Here is a 16,586-nt window from a genome sequence, read left to right as displayed (position 1 = left end):
CTTTTTTCTGCTCAAAGCATGCGTTTGGCACACATTGTGCATGGGCACGCGCAGCATGCATTTGTTGCACACTGTGCATGCACAGGCAGCGAACCAGTGACAAACCGTGGAGGATTTCACCACTGGGCGGGGGGCATGGTTGGGGTAGGCATGACCAGGGTGGGCATGGTCAGCCCAATGTCGCTCCTGTCAGGGGCAGGTGTGGTGGCCCTACTGCTCTGCCAGTGAAAACAGGCTCCTGAACTCTGTTTTCACTGGCAGAGGATTGCAAGAGGCCTGTTGTGGCCCGTAGGTGGCCTGTGCAGCTAGTAGCTGATTCAGACTTCGAGGAGACTGGTGTGGTGCTGTGCCAGCAGCCTGTGCAGCTGGCACTCGAGTCGGACAATGAGGAGGCTGGAGAAGATGTGGCACCAGAGGCAGGGAGTCAGCCAGGGCCTTCCGAACCTCCAGAAGTTCCCTTAAGTGAAGAGGACAAAGAGGAGGAGCCTTTTCTCGATGTACGGGCGTGCAGAGCTGCCAAAAGGCAGGAGTGGTTCCTCAGGAGGAGGTCTCCTCGAGAGTAAGGCTTGGGGCTAATTGGCCACTCCCTTAGCCTATTTAAGGAGGAACGCCGACTGAAGCAATTTGCAGGGAATAACTTAGTTCACATACCTTCGTGTCTTTTCTTGCTTATCTTATCAGCTTCCTGCAAATTGCTTCTGGGCATTCTGCCAACCATAGAAAGCTTTTAGTTATTATTCTTTGAATTCTTGGCAGCCGTTAATGCAATTAATTAACAGCCGTTGTTGTAAAAGACTGGTTTATTCAGTAAACTAAGGTTTGAACAGACTTTGTGTGTGCTGCATTCTTTGGGGTCCGTAGCTGGGGCAGAACAAGGCCATGGCAGCCGAAAACAGGGGCCCATTTTCACTGGCAGAAGCACTGCAAGCTGCTCCTTCACTGTTTCCAGGGTGGCCCCACGTGCCATATCTAAGTACCCCGCAAGCCGGATCCGGGCCCCGGGCCTTGAGTTTGACACTCCTGCTTTAGAGGTTCTGATGATGAAGGCATATGAGATCTCTAAAAATTGGACTGATAACAATATAATACTGTGATTTAACTTCTCAGTTTGAAAACAAATATTTCACTAAGTATCAGCTTCAGCTATATCTCTTGGTTTAATATTGTGCAAATATTGAACCAAAGTAAACAGAACTGGGTTATGTGACAGATGTCCTAGCCTGGAGCAAAGGATATGTATTTATATATTTGAATCTAATCCAGATGGCACCAGGATAGCTTCCTAATCAATTTTTGCTACATCAGTTAAGCCTGATAAAGAATAAAACAGCAATCATAATTCTGGCCCCAAGATAAAGACATACATTTTTCTATCTAGGCAACTATGGTTTCATATTGGCTAGCTTCCAAAGAGAAGGATGTCAACACCACTACTGAAAGATACCATCCATAAATAAGAATCTCTCATTAAACATTTATTGCTGTGCTGCACACTATCATATTTTAATTCAGTCTGTATTCCCTTAAACACATGAATTCTGACATTCTGATGCATATTTCTAACATATCCATCACCCTCATAATGGAATGGTTGAATGGGCAGAAATGAAAAATATCCATGAGAACATTTGGACATCAACCTCCCATCAGATATCAGAAATGGAGCAATTCAGATCTGTAGTGTATCCATTCTGCCCTTCAAAAAAAGGTATGCATCATCAAAAAAGAGATTTATATTATTTTCTACTCAGGAAATGCATATCCAATGTTATGGACTTGATCTCTGTTTATTCTCACTTAATCATTTACACGTCATGCAACAGATTTGTCTTTCTCCCATGCTTTTAACTAACCACTAGGTTGATGTGATAGACTACAGTGAAGCAGCAGTTTCCCAGGAAGGAGGGAGCATATACCAAGGCAAAACAAGAGGCAACACTACCAGGAGTTGTATTGGAGACCAAAGAAGAAAGTTAGGATACCCACTCCTAGAATTCCCCCAAGATATATTCGTTAGGATGAGAAGAGTAAAGGTATAGTCTTGCAAGATTCTGTACAATCTTGCAAATACATTATTTACATTATAACTTAAATTTGGGGAACTCTAGCCAGACAAATACAATAGAAGGTAGTTTTATTAAAACCTGCAATCTTTCTTCTGCTTTCAGTCAACGGGCATTTCTCTTCAAATACTGCAGAGTTATAACCTTTAAGTGACGATACTAAACCAGGGTCTTTCATGAATTTGGAAACCAAAAGGCCTTGGACATCACTGTAGCTTCCTAAACAAGCAAATGCAAGTTTACTTTAGTGACAGATCCAGATAAACAGAAGAAAGCAGCTGCAAAAAAGAATTCCATTGAAAATGTGCAGTTTCCCACAAACCAAACGGATCTCCAGCAAAGAAAGCACGGAATATTTACAAGTTGTAATGAATCTTCTTAGAGTTGTGTGATTTTAAAAGGAACAGGCCCAGAAAAATGCATGAAACCTTACATTTTGTCAATAGGCCTAATACAGTATGTGTGGTCTTGTTCAAATACGGCAGAAATGGAAAAGATATTCGCTGACAGGTACAAGACAAGCATGGAAATCAGGTTCTCTTCACTCCGGTTCATTTCTAAATATTGTGAACTAAAGCTATTCTTTAACGATGTGTCCATAATAGGACTTGGCATGGAAATCCAAACATTGTCACTTTGGGTTAAGACATCTTGTGACAGACGGGCTGAGACCTCTTATGATCCCAGGCTAAAGCATCAGCCAAACTGATTCACTGATGATCGCACTCTCCCAACTATTTCTTCTTCCTACGTGGCAGAATGAGGATGCACAGGTAATGGATAAGACTAGGACCTTGGCTTTGTTTCTAGCTCTCATCACCTTCCACTTGTGTGTGTATTTTGAAGCAGTATAATAGTTGTTCTTGAAATTAGGAGGAGATAATTTTTTTAAACAATATAAATAAAATAATGCACTGCAAAGTGGGGCTGTGCATAGCCTTTAAAAGAGGTTATTCACAGTACAGGCAGCCCTCATATAATGATCAGTTTCTTAATGACCATTCAAAGCTACAAGTTTCTGATGCTCATATTATCATGCTTTGGGCACTTGGCAACTGGCTCACCTGCGGTCATGTGATTTATTATTATTTTTTGCTGGTTTCCAACAACTACTATTGGTTTCTGGCAAAAAACACAGATTGGATTGCTTAACACTTAAAGACTGTGGCATTTGCTTAACAACCTCTGCAAAAAAAGGTTGTAAAATCAGATATGATCACTCAGTGACCCATTTAATGACTGCAATAGTTTATGATGGTCATAATTTAAGGATTACCTGTTCAAATTTATTGAAGAAAAAGCAAAATAAAGTGACTACCGTGTTTCCAAAAAAATAAGACCCTGTCTTATATTTTTTGAACCCTGAAATAAGCGCTTGACCTTATTGCCATGCGCTCAAAAGCCCAATTGGGCTTATTATCAGGGGATGCCTTGTTTTAGGGAAAACGCATGCACATATGTTTGGAGTTGCCCATGAATAGCTTCCAAAAGCTTTATCCGTGGTGTGCAAATAATGCCACTTATAAAAAAGAAGTATTTTATAAGTGATCTTGAGCTGTGCAAAACATTCTTTCAAGGGCTTTGCATAGACTTACTTAATATATCTCTGTCAACATTATAGGAGAAGAGCTGCATCAATCTATGTTAACTAAAACCCATAGTCTGGTAGAGTCTCTATGGAGATAAACAAATTTTATTACAAAGGCATAAACTTTCATGAAAGGTGGCTTACTTCAGATGCATGGAGCATCTTAATTGATGTAGGTTTTAACTCTACTGGATGAGGCAGTGGGCAAACAAGAGAGAGAGAGACAGAGCAGTTGTGCAATGCTTCAATATGAATGGATTCTCAAAATGCCCAGGGGGAGTAGGACATAATCTAAGCACCATGCTAATCCACTGTTTAACTTGGAATTTATTTTATTTATATTACATTGCTATTGTTAAATATAGCAAGTCAATTTACCATATCAAGAAACAATGGGAATGAGCTGCAACCAAACAGGCTAGAATAAATTAAGATAAAATGAACTAACATGAGATAAAATCACGTGATATAAAATGATGGAAGATAAAATAGAATACCAAAGTATAAAATAAGATGTATGCTAAAATAGAAAAGAGAATATCTTTAAATGAATGCGTCACCTTTACATGCTACCCCAATGTGTGCAATATGTTCTCAGTTGAACAGCTCCAACTATAAACTAAGCAGTTCTATTGATTAAAAAACTATAGTGTCTGTGCCCTGAAGGAAATAAGACAGTCTTACTCTGTGGTCCCAATGTGGTGTTCTGTCAATACAGCAATGACTAATAATACTGAGCTTTTGTTAGGGCGTACAGTTGGCAGTTAAAGAAGACATGGACACAATCTTCTGTGTCTCGTGCTGCACATGCACATGTTCTCCCAGGGCTGGGTGAAATCCAAATGCTCAGAACTTGTTCTGGTAAAGCCTATTAAAACAATGGATTTACAACTTGAGCTGTTCTCAGATCTGCAGGAAAAGTAGCAGAGAGCTACACAGAGGTGGGAAATAAAAGTGAATCTAAAACAAGTCAAGATAAGCTTTGGAGAAACATTGGACAAACTGTCAGAACAGCTGACAACTGATAATTTGCTGACATCCAAAGCCTCAGTAAGCACTTTAAAATTTGCTACAGTTGAACAATTGATATAAGGAATTAGCCTTATTATAAGAACAAGCTGAATTTAGTTGCCGGGGAAGAAACAGTGCCAGCAAGAACCTCAAAAGAGATAAAGGAACTTCAGAGAAATTGTAAGTCAATATAAGCTAGCAACTGGTTTTATAACTCACCAATGCTTTTTAATTGTGCAAACTGTGCTTTCTATTTGCAAACAACTATATAAGAGTTACATGTATAAGAAAATGAGGAGTTAAAACAATTTGTTATTGTTTATTCATACAGTAAAAAAGGACATAAAAAGACATGGTGGCTCAGTGGCTAAGTTGCTGAGCTTGTCGATTGAAAGGTCGGCAGTTCAGCGGTTCGAATCCCTAGTGCCGCGTAACGGGGTGTACTACCATTACTTGTCCCAGCTTCTGCCAACCTAGCAGTTTGAAAGCACGTAAAAAATGCAAGTAGAAAAATAGGGACACCTTTGGTGGGAAGATAACAGTGTTCCGTGTGCCTTTGGCATTTAGTCATGCTGGTCACATGACCACGGAGACATCTTTGGACAGTGCTGGCTCTTCGGCTTTGGAACAGAGATGAGCACCACCCCCTAGGACCCCCCCCCAGGAACGACTAGCACGTATGTGCGAGGGAACCTTTACCTTTTACCTTTACTATTCATACAGTACATATTCTGATAGGAAAGGAATAAAAGGCTAGAAATGTTAAATTAACTGAATTAACTCAGAAAAAGGCCATATAGAAAGTGAAAGAGAGGAAAGACATAATAAAAGAATACAACCAAGTCAACTTCAAAGGAAAATGAAGTCTCAGACAATCCCAAAATGTAGTTCCTTCTTTAAGTGAGAAGAACAACTCTTCTAACATATAGGCAGACTTTCAATTAAACAAAATGGTCCTACAAATTAAAAGTATCAACAGAAAAGCAGAGCCCATATAAAGCAGTTCTAAATTCCCTTAGACAGCTGATGCAATATCAAAGTTACCTGATGATCTGGGATTATAGAATGCTTATTATATTACTATGAAGGGAACAGAATTATTATTGAGTTTGAGAAGAGCATGTTTCCCAGAGTGCTGTTTCTCACGAAAGCATTCTTGAGACTATTTCCAATAACACAAATTAGAATCTTTGGGGATACCCACTATAACCTTACCACTCTTTTTCACAAAAATAGAAGAAAGAAACAATGGTTGGCTCATTGCAACAACGGTTAAATCAGAGGGAGGAATAGAAACCTGTTCAATGTCACGAGGCTCCTTTATCTCCCTCAAGGCCAATTTTAAGTGAATGCTCTCTGAGAAGGCAAGCAACTGAAAGACTCTTGTCAAGGATGACAAGCTTATTAGCCCTCATGTTGCCCTCCCACTAAAGAAGCAAGAAGAAATAATACCATAACTGGAAGGGTTTTTTTTATATATATAAAAGGCTTTCATTACTGACAGTTTCTTCTATCAGCAATGCTGTCACATCATTTATCTCACTGAGATCAAGGCTAAAGACCCAGGTAGGCACAAACAAGAGCCCTATTCTATGCTCTGTTGATGGGCAAAAAAATATCTATTATCCCCAAACATGCTATAAAATCTGATTTAGACTCTCTAACCGCAACTGTTGAGCAAGCATCATAGGAATGGTGATATTCACCCCAACTTTCCCTTGCATCATTTCTCAGCAAATTGCTTAATATCACTAGATTCAACTTTGGAGCTTCTGGGGAAGAATATCACATTCAAAGGAACACAGAATAAAAGAATAACAGAATTGGAAGGGACTTTGGAGTTCTTCTAGTCCAGGGGTGTCAAACTCGCATCGTCACATTGTTGTCATGTGACGTATCGTGATTTTCTTTCCTCCCTTTGCTAAAATGGGGATGGGCATGCTAGCACATGATGCATCTGGCCGCGGGCCGTGAGTTTGACACCCCGGTTCTAGTCCAACCCCCTGTTCAAGCAGTAAACCATATACTTTTTCAGACAAATGGTAGTCCAATTTCTTCTTAAAAACCTCCAGGGTTGGAGCACTGGAGGAAAGTCATTACATTAATTAATTGTTCTAACTGTCAGGAAATTTCTCCTTAGTTTGGTTCTCTCTTGGATTATTTCCCATCCATTTCTTCTTGACCTGCCTTCAGGTGCTTTGGAGACTAGGTTGACCCCCTTTTCTTTGTGGCTGCCCCTTAGATATTGGAACACTGCTATCATGTCACCCCTAGTCCTTCTTTTCATTAAAATAGACATACCCAATTCCTGCAGCGTTTCTTGTATGTTTTAGCCTCCAAATCCACTAATCATCTTTGTTACTTTTTTCTGCATTCTTTCTTAGAGTCTCAACATCTTTTTTATATTGTGGTGACCAAAACTGGATGAAATATTCCAAGTGTGGTTTTACCAAGACATTACAAAGTGGTATTAACATTTCACATGATTTTGATTCTGTCCCTCTGTTAATGCAACCTAGGAGTGTGCTGGCTTATATTAAATATGATATAATTGTCCACTAGGACTCCAAGATTCCTCTCGCAGTTACTACTACCAGTATTGAGCCAGGTACCACCTCACCTATTCCATACCTGTGGATTTGGTTTTCTTGCCTAACAACACCCACTACAAGCATGGACTTCAAGCTTTTAGAAACTTTGTAAAGACAGCATGCTTAATATCATTATTGTGATTCTAGCAGCAACATGTGTCTGCAAATCATTGACAGACCATAAGCACATATATGGCTCCACAATTTACTAACATCTTCTTGGTTTCCTTAAACAGTAGCCTGACAATGTCTTCAGAGCCTTCAGTTTAGGTTTTTTCTGGGTAAATAGACCCACCATCTGAGCATGACTAAGCCAGTTTCACACTGGATAAACTCAAATGATGTTTGTGTCCACTTCACAATGTGTCCAGATTATAGTGAGCTAATGTGATAGGCAAACAGAAAATTAGATACTACAGCTATATATCTTGCTAAATTGCTGTGGCTGATAAACAGAAGAGCAAAAGACACAATCTTAAAAAAATAGGAAATGGAGAAGTAAATAGAGAATCTTTAACAATAACTATTTTTTGTGACTATTTCTTTATGATTTTAAGAGAAAAAAAATTGGAATATATCATTTATGGCAACTTTCAGATTGAACAATCTCAATGCATTTCTGTGTATAGCATCAAAGTACTTACTTAGTATGCTTCTTCTGGAATTGAAAATAGCAACTGGTTAATTGTGCACATATTAATTCACAGCATTGAAAAATTACATCAATATACTTCAAAACAATGCTTTAAAAACAATAGCAAACTGGACAAAAATGAAGTTAAAATTGGCAAAATTCCAGTATTTTAGCCATTGCATGATCATTTAAGAAACTAACTATCCATTACATGAGCAGAGTTGAACTCAACCTGAAGGATACTTTACCTACTTGTTCAATAATTAAAAAATAATATTGTCTTTTTAAAATCTCCTAAAGTCTGTTACATCTTTGAGCAGTGTTCTATAAATTCATGTAATGACAATCAACGAAGGATTATTAACTATTGATTTGTAATCAGGCCTTCTCAGGAATGATCTTTAGATTTTCTTTCTTTTTAATAGTAATATTTTTTATTATATTATCCTGAAAGTTACATAATACATTACAGTAGAATCCTTAATATTAAGTAATCAGCTTAATCAGAACACCAAAACCTTTATTATATAACAAATACTTTGACACAATCTGCAGCAGTTTTTTAAAATGTTATATTAAATTCTGAATTAATTAAGTTAGTAATCTTATATTTTAACATTTGTTATTGTTAGTTGCAAAGTCATGTCCGACCCATTGTGACCTCATGGACAACATTCCTCCAGGCCTTCTCTACCATCCTCTGGAGTCCATTTAAGCTCATTTAACATTAACAATGTTAAAATCATAATTAAAACTGATATATATTTCTTTCTTTTTATATTTAACTGTCTGTTAAACTAAAATTTAGAATGTTAATAATCTTTCATCAATACCATACAAATACAACTGTATCAAAAATATAAGGAATTACCCTTAGATTTTCAAATACAGTCCCTAGAAAAATATAGAGAATAAAATGAACAGCTCCAAAGTTATTACAAATCTCAGCACTAGTCCTTTTTTTTTTTAATGACTTCTGCTTTCATTTCCCTGTATCAGGGATCCCAGCAACAAGCATTCACAAATAATGATTCATATTTCCACTTTCCCTGCAAAATCTTAACTTCAGAATTATCAGATTTTTTAAAAATGGTACCTTTTATAAATGTTTAAATATTTAGTTCTTTACCAGTCCTGTTAACTAAATAAGAACTGAATACTTGGATACTTTTCTACCTTTTTAAAGAAAACGAGTTTCATGCAGGTCAATTTCTCAATAGATTGTATTTCTTAGGAATAAGATATATGCCAGGATTCAATTTTTGTTTATAAAAGTTTTTTTATTTTTTAGACAAACAAACATTCAATACATCAATTATTTCTTCCCTGTGACATCTCGGTGTTATCTTCCAAAGTTTCTTTCTTCTTCTGTATATGTGTTATTTCTTCTATCTTGATCCTTGTCCAATCCATGATATCAATTCTTCGCTTACATAATATTCTAATCATCACATATTTATGCATACTTATATAATTAATCATTTATATCTCTTCTCCAACCAGTGATAAAAATAATTCCATATTTTAAAATATTCTAAGTCTTCTCTATCCTTAATCATCAAAGTTAATCTATTCATGTCTGCACAATCTAAAAATTTTTTTATTACTTCTTCTTCCAAAGGTATTTTCTCTGCTTTCCAATTTTGTGCATAGACAATCCTTGCACCTGTACTATGTACCTGTACCTGTACTTTGTACTATTCTGCTCTCTACACACTCTCTACATGGGGCTCCCCTTGAGGAGCACCCGGAGGCTCCAACTGGCGCAGAGTGCGGCCGCGCGGGTGGTTATGGGATCGACGTGGCACTCCCATGTAACACCTCTCCTGCGCGAGCTGCACTGGCTCCCAGTGGTCTTCCGGGAGCGCTTCAAGGTTTTGGTTACCACCTTTAGAGCACTCCATGGCTTAGGGCCTGGTTATTTACGGGACCGCCTGCTGCCGCAAACAGCCTCCCACCGGCCGGTACGCTCTCACAGAGAGGGACACCTCCAGGTGCCGTCGGCCAAACAATGTCGGCTGGCGGCCCCCAGAGGGAGAGCCTTCTCTGTGAGGGCACCTACTATCTGGAACGAGCTCCCCCTGGAGATACGGAGGATCCCGGATCTACGCACCTTCCGCCGTGCTCTAAAGACCTTTTTATTTCACCAGGCTGGTCTGGCCTAAGCTCTCCCATTCTCTTTTTAATGTAAATTTTAATGTAAATTTTAATTTCTTCTTAACCTGGGGTTTTAAATTTGTCTTGGGCTAAATTGATTTCATCCGATTTTACTTCTGCTCTTAAATTTTTGTATTCTATGTGTTTTATCTTGTGCCTGTTCACCGCCCTGAGTCCTTCGGGGGTAGGGCGGTATATAAATCAAATAAAATGAAAAATGAAATGAAATAAACATTTTCCTGCCAGGATTCAAATATGTTTGTAAATCAAGTCTTGTTCATAATTCCAGAAGAATAACAATTGACTGTGAAAAAATAAGAACATATTTTTATATACCACACTGTTCCATTCTCCATTGTAAATTATTATTCTATTGCAAAGAGAAAACCTTTTTTTTTTTTTAAATGATTCATTAGTGATTATGAAACTATTTCCTTTTGGTATGCTCTTTCCACTATTTGGAAATGCGTTTTAAAATGCAATAAACTAACCGGAACATAATACTGTGGTTCTTCCAGATTTATATGCAAAGTGGCATGTACGTGTGTGAGGCTGCAGTGTATCTGTGCGTATCATGCTGGGGATTACAATCAATTGTATGAAAACGGGATGAAGACAAAGGCAGCACAAAGCTTGATTTGATTTAATTTCATTTCAAGGTTAAATTAAATTCAATTAAGGCAGTTAATATGATCACCCCACCTCCCATATAGTTAATCATTTTCTAGTATGTCCAAAATTGCAATTCAGCAAAAACTTTTGGAGAAACTCTGAGAACCACACCCCAAGCTTTGGGGAAGAGGGCACTAAGTGATATGTGGTATTTACCCCGAGCTTAGAAAGTGCTTATTTATCTTTTTGCCTTATTTGATACATATCTTTATTATGAATAGCTGTCAGCTCCAATTAGCCAAGCTTCCTTGGCCTCATTATCCTTAGCACACATGGAAACAGATGGAAGAGTGTATTTCCAGTATCATACATTGTGATCTTTCTATTGGTTGAATTTTACTTGCATTAAACCTTTCATCAACCTATCTTGCAGACATTGTTTTTATTTCATTAACATTTCAGGAGAAGAATGGCTACCAAAAAAAAAAAAAAAAAAAGTTAATTCAGCGGAAAGCACTGTATTGTGTTCTGCAATTCTCCAGGTGAACTATATGTCAAGATAAGTTCATACTTCACCTCACTGCTGAATAGCTGTCATAAATCAGAATGACTCACCTTGCCTAACAACCTCCCAAAGTCAATTGTGAATAAAGAATACATTTAACCTGATTGGAGGGCTGCCAATTTGCAACAGTTTTCTACTGCCCATCAAGGACAGTGAAAGAAGCAGCTATTGTATATTACTGTACAGTTATTTCCATTAAAAGCCACTAAACAATTTATCAAAAAGTTACAATGCTTCAACATCACAATTGCATTTCTAGAAGCACATTATGTTATCTGAAGAGCAGCTATTTCCACATCATGCAATCATGCACATCATGCAAATAAAACTAAGGATTTATTTTCTACTTCTTTTATTTCTAATAACAGTTTCTCATTACAAGAGAAAAGGGCTATAAATAAAAACAACAATGTCTTGTAAGCATGCTTTTGAAAAGCAATTTTGCTGGTCATGGTGAATGAAAACTTTAGCACTTTTTTTGTCAGAACAGAAATTATACCCATTGTCTGTATCCTCATGGCTTTAACTGTATTTATTGAGACAAATTCATGAGGTAGCAATAATGCTTTACATTTTATTATTATTTATGTCATGAAATCAGAATATAGTCATAAATACACACATACAAGGTCTACCAAAAGTCAGATCCCCTTAGGCCAATCACATGCATTTATTAAGTTTATTAATATATATATTTCCAGAGAAAATGTTACTGTACTTAAGAATGTTCACAGATTGTGTGTAAAATGAATAAGTAAGCACTTAAAGGTAAATGGTAATCATTCCAAACATTTAGTGTAATGTATATAATAAATCATCTTTGGGGCCTAACTTGATGCACCCTGCATATATATGTGTATGCCTATTCATATGTATGTGATTGTGTATATATAAGCAGGGGTAAAATCCAGCAGGTTCTGACAGGTTCTGGAGAACCAGTAGTGGAAATTTTGAGCAGTTCAGAGAACCAGCAGCAGAAATTTTAAGTAGTTTGGAGAACTGGCAAATACCACCTCTGGCTGGCCCCAAAGTGGGGTGGGAATGGAGATTTTGCAATATCCTTCCCCTGCCATGCCCACCAAGCCAGACTACATCCACCAAGCCACGCCCACAGAACCAGTAGTAAAAAAATTTGGATTTCACCACTGTATGTAAGAGAGACAAATATGTATGTATGGTGACAGCATAATGTTGTTAAGCCAATCAAAGATTTTGCTTGCTGAACACTTTTGATTATATGGTATAGATTTTTTGCTGCTAATCACAAAAGTATCCTGTTATTTAACCTATCACATACCATTTTATAGAAATTTGCTTTTGCAATTTTTTTTTTAAATTTGATTTATATGCCGCCCTTCTCCGGAGACTCAGGGCGGCTTACAATGCATTAAGCAATAGCCTTCATACTTTTGTATATTTATACAAAGTCAGCTTATTGCCCCCACAAACTGGGTCCTTATTTAACCTACCTTAGAAAGGATGGAAGGCTGAGTCAACCTTGAGCCTGGTAAGATTCGAACCTGCAGTAATTGCAGGCAGCTGTGTTAATAACAGGGTGCTTTAAACCACTGTACTACCAAGTACAGTGTACTTTTGTACTTTCTTCTTGTACATATTTTAAGTTCACTAATTTTCACTTGTTTGCTTATAAGATGCATCATATGTGTCTATGAGAGTGTAGCTCATGTAGATCCAGTTATGCACTTAGGACATATAGCATAACGTTTATGGAACTGGTACAGTTTGGTTATTCCTAGGCATGGTTAGGCTGGATGGATGCTACCTGGAAAGGCTATAAAAGTAGCAGGCATACACAGATGCTACTCAGTTTGTTGATGTCAATTTTCATGTATTTTGTTGTGATTGTTTCAAGGATAGCACTGTCTATGTACATGTAATTTACATAAGAAGTAAGCCTGTTATAGAGTTGTTATTGGAAACTAGTGACAGCAGAAATGCCTCGTCAATATCAGAACAGCCATAATACGTATGTCCTGCTACATTGGTAGCAAATACACACTTAAGCCTCAAAGTCATACTGGACTTGTTAAGAAAGCATATGAACTGTAACTTGGTTATATGATGGGTGATCAAGGCAAGGACAGGACCCCTCCCATTTCTTGTGCAAGAGTTGCTGTTGGCTCAGAGGAAATTAGAAGTCAATACTGTTTGCTGTCCCGATGATTTGGCAAGAACAGAACAATCATATGAGACATACTGTTACTTCTGTCTGACTAGTGCCACTAGTTCCTCTGCTATAAATAAGAAATCAATTAAATACCCCAATCTGTTTTCAGCCACAAGAACAATGTCACACAGTGACAATCTGCCAGTATCGAAGTTACCAAAGAAACAGAGCTTAGACAAAACAGATTAAAATGCTGCAATGCACCAGCCAGGCACGGGCAGTGGTAATGATCTGCATTTTGAACTGCGTATATGAACTGGTGACCCTCATCTCATAAAACAGTCAGAATTAAACTACCTGGTCAGGGATTTAGGTTTGTCAAAATCAAAAGCAGAACTACTGGGTTCAAGAGTGGCAGGATAGTATTTGCTATCACCAGGTACCAAAATATCTGTCTTTTGAAGCCACCAAGATGATTTAAGAAATTTCTTTCCACAGGTTGACAACCTCATTTTCTGTACTGACATTTGCCACTTGTTCACAGCTTTTGGTTGTGAGCATAACCCACTAGAATGGTGTCTCTTTATTGATTCATCGGTGTTATGCCTCTAGGCTGTCTTGTTAAGACAATGGCAGTGTATGCCCTTAGCACCTGTTGGCTATTCTACATCCATGAAAAGAAACACAGGAAAACATGTAACTCCAAGTACAACTGGAATATCTGTGGAGATTTAAAAGTAATGACTCTTCTGTTTGGAGAGTAACTCCATATACTAAGTGCTATTGTTACATATGCGAATGGGATAGAGAGTCACATTACATTAAAAAGAAATGGCTACCTTGAAAGAATTTGGTTCCAGGACCGGGGGAAAAAAGTGGCACATGAACCACTTGTTCACTCAATAAAGATAATTTTGCCTCTGCTTCACATAAAACTTACACTGATGAAAAATTGTGTGAAAGTGATGAAGGAAGGTGAAGGTTTTTGTCATTTGAGACAGATGTTTCTGAAGATTCATTTTCTGCATTCAACTTGAATTTGTTTCCCAAAAACTAGGTACAGTGACAAACACGGTGAAATGTTTCATTAGATCATTGCCAAAATGGAAAAACGGTATCAGACAACTGAATCCATTGATGCTGGCTGACTATTGTTGGACACTGCAACAAGAGGCATTGGGCACTGAATACAAACAAAAATTAACGTTTATTTATTAGCCTGAAATTATATGGACAATTACTCCAAAGTAACCCACTCAATCTTTCATGCCCGAGACAAGACTACAACTCACAGTCTCCAAGTTTTTAGCGTAGTGCCTTAATCACTATATCAAACCACCTTTCATGAACTTAATAGAATTCACTCCCAAGTAATACTATTTAGGTTGAGTACATAATTCTGAGAAGTAAATAAATTATGAATACAAATCTAACCTGTGTTGTTAGAGGTTTCTCTCTGTCTGTGTGTGTGTATGTGTGTGTGTGTGTGTGTGTATGTAAAATTTACTAGTACAACCTTGGTAGGTCATGGAGAAAACTTACATTAGGAGCTAATGCTTGAGAAAAACTGGAAGATCTAGGTAGCTTTACCCAACCTGCTAACCCCCCAACCCAAAAGAGTACTTATGCTGTTTTTCAACAGGAAAAAGATTAATGGTCCCATGACATCTAAGAAAAATATTATTGCAAAGAATCTGATTTATTGTAGCAAATACATTTGAAGGCAATAAACTTATTTCCTGCCATTTCTTCTTCCTGTTACAAGAGCTGTCCCAATGTGGTACAAGCCAGATACATTGAATTAGAATTCCACCAATGACTTTGCTGTCTGAAAATGATGGGAGCTGCATTCTCAAACAACTAAAGGTTAGAGGAAGGCTGATCTTCAACATTACGATTCTTGCATGCACACTTGAGTATGTCTAGACATACAGCCTATGATTTCATAACTAGTAGCATCCTCTGTTTGTCAGTTAAGGAACTCCATAATACATCATCTGGCATACGGACTCTTCTTGCTGAATGTATCCAGATTCTGCAGTGTATCTTCTATGCTGTTTCCCATGCAGTGTTCATTTTTCTGGATAGAGTGAAAGGGGAATCACTGCATTGCTGATGTTACTAGGCAACTCCAACAGTCATCACCAAACACCCAGTGCTTAATTACAGAAAGTTTAATGGCACCAGAACATAAAGTTTCCTGGAAACGTCTTTTTAATTCTAGAAACGAAACAACTATTTAAGGTCAAGAAAAACATTTGGACTTGTATCATTACAATGGGTTATTAGTTCATAGATTCAAGAGTTTTGTTCCAAAAACAGATTCTAGGTTTAAATTTCTTTCTTTTTGAACTAATTTGCGTTTGTGCTTGAGTTTACTCGTAAGAATAATTTCCTTTCAATTTCCACAAAAGTGTTATGTATGGTAGTTGGTCAAATTCAGTGTTCAAAAATATGTAGATCTAGGTTTCTCCTCAAGGACATATTCACGATTGTTTATTCAGGATTGCAAGATTTCTGCAATGCATTTTAAAAAGTAGAGCTTGTAGTCCAATCATGCCGGGAAATTCTGAAATCAGCTGCTGGTACAACCTCTCTCAAAAAGTATCCCAGAAATGTTTTGGGACAACTCTCAGAATTCCTTGTCCTAGAACAGCTTTGTCACTACAACTCAAAGGAATCTGGAGGAGACCACATTGACAGAGAGGTTGATACAGCGATTATTTGTGGAATTTATTTATTTATTCAATTTCTATACTTACCTATCTCAAATTGAGTCTGGGTGGCAAAGTGTCACAATAATTAAACCATGAAAACACAAAAATAGTTACAAATGATACACATATGCAACTGAATATAATTTATTTATTCATTCATTTTATATAGAATAATGGTTGAGGCAGGACTCAATCCAGATATGATGGAGGCATTATAAACAGGAAACCATGGGCAGTGGACAGTCTTAACTGTGGAATAGAATAATAGAATAGAATAATTTTATTTCTATACCGCCCTTCTCCCGAAGGACTCAGGGTGGTGTACAGCCTATTAAAAGCATAAGACAAACATCAATTAAAATAATTTAAAATTATTAAATAATTCGGCTCAATTTAAAACCCCAGAAATTTAAAACACCCAATTTAAAAAATTATGTTGATAGCCCGGCCTGGCGGAACAACAGGGTCTTGAGTGCACAGCGAAATAACCGGAGGTCGGAGATCTTACGCACTTCCGGGG

Source organism: Pantherophis guttatus, chromosome 2 (genome assembly GCF_059756535.1).
Source record: "Pantherophis guttatus breed Tessera chromosome 2, ASM5975653v1, whole genome shotgun sequence".
Taxonomy (NCBI): domain Eukaryota; kingdom Metazoa; phylum Chordata; class Lepidosauria; order Squamata; family Colubridae; genus Pantherophis; species Pantherophis guttatus.
The sequence above is the reverse complement of the archived record's forward strand: the minus strand, read 5'-3'. Positions refer to the sequence as shown.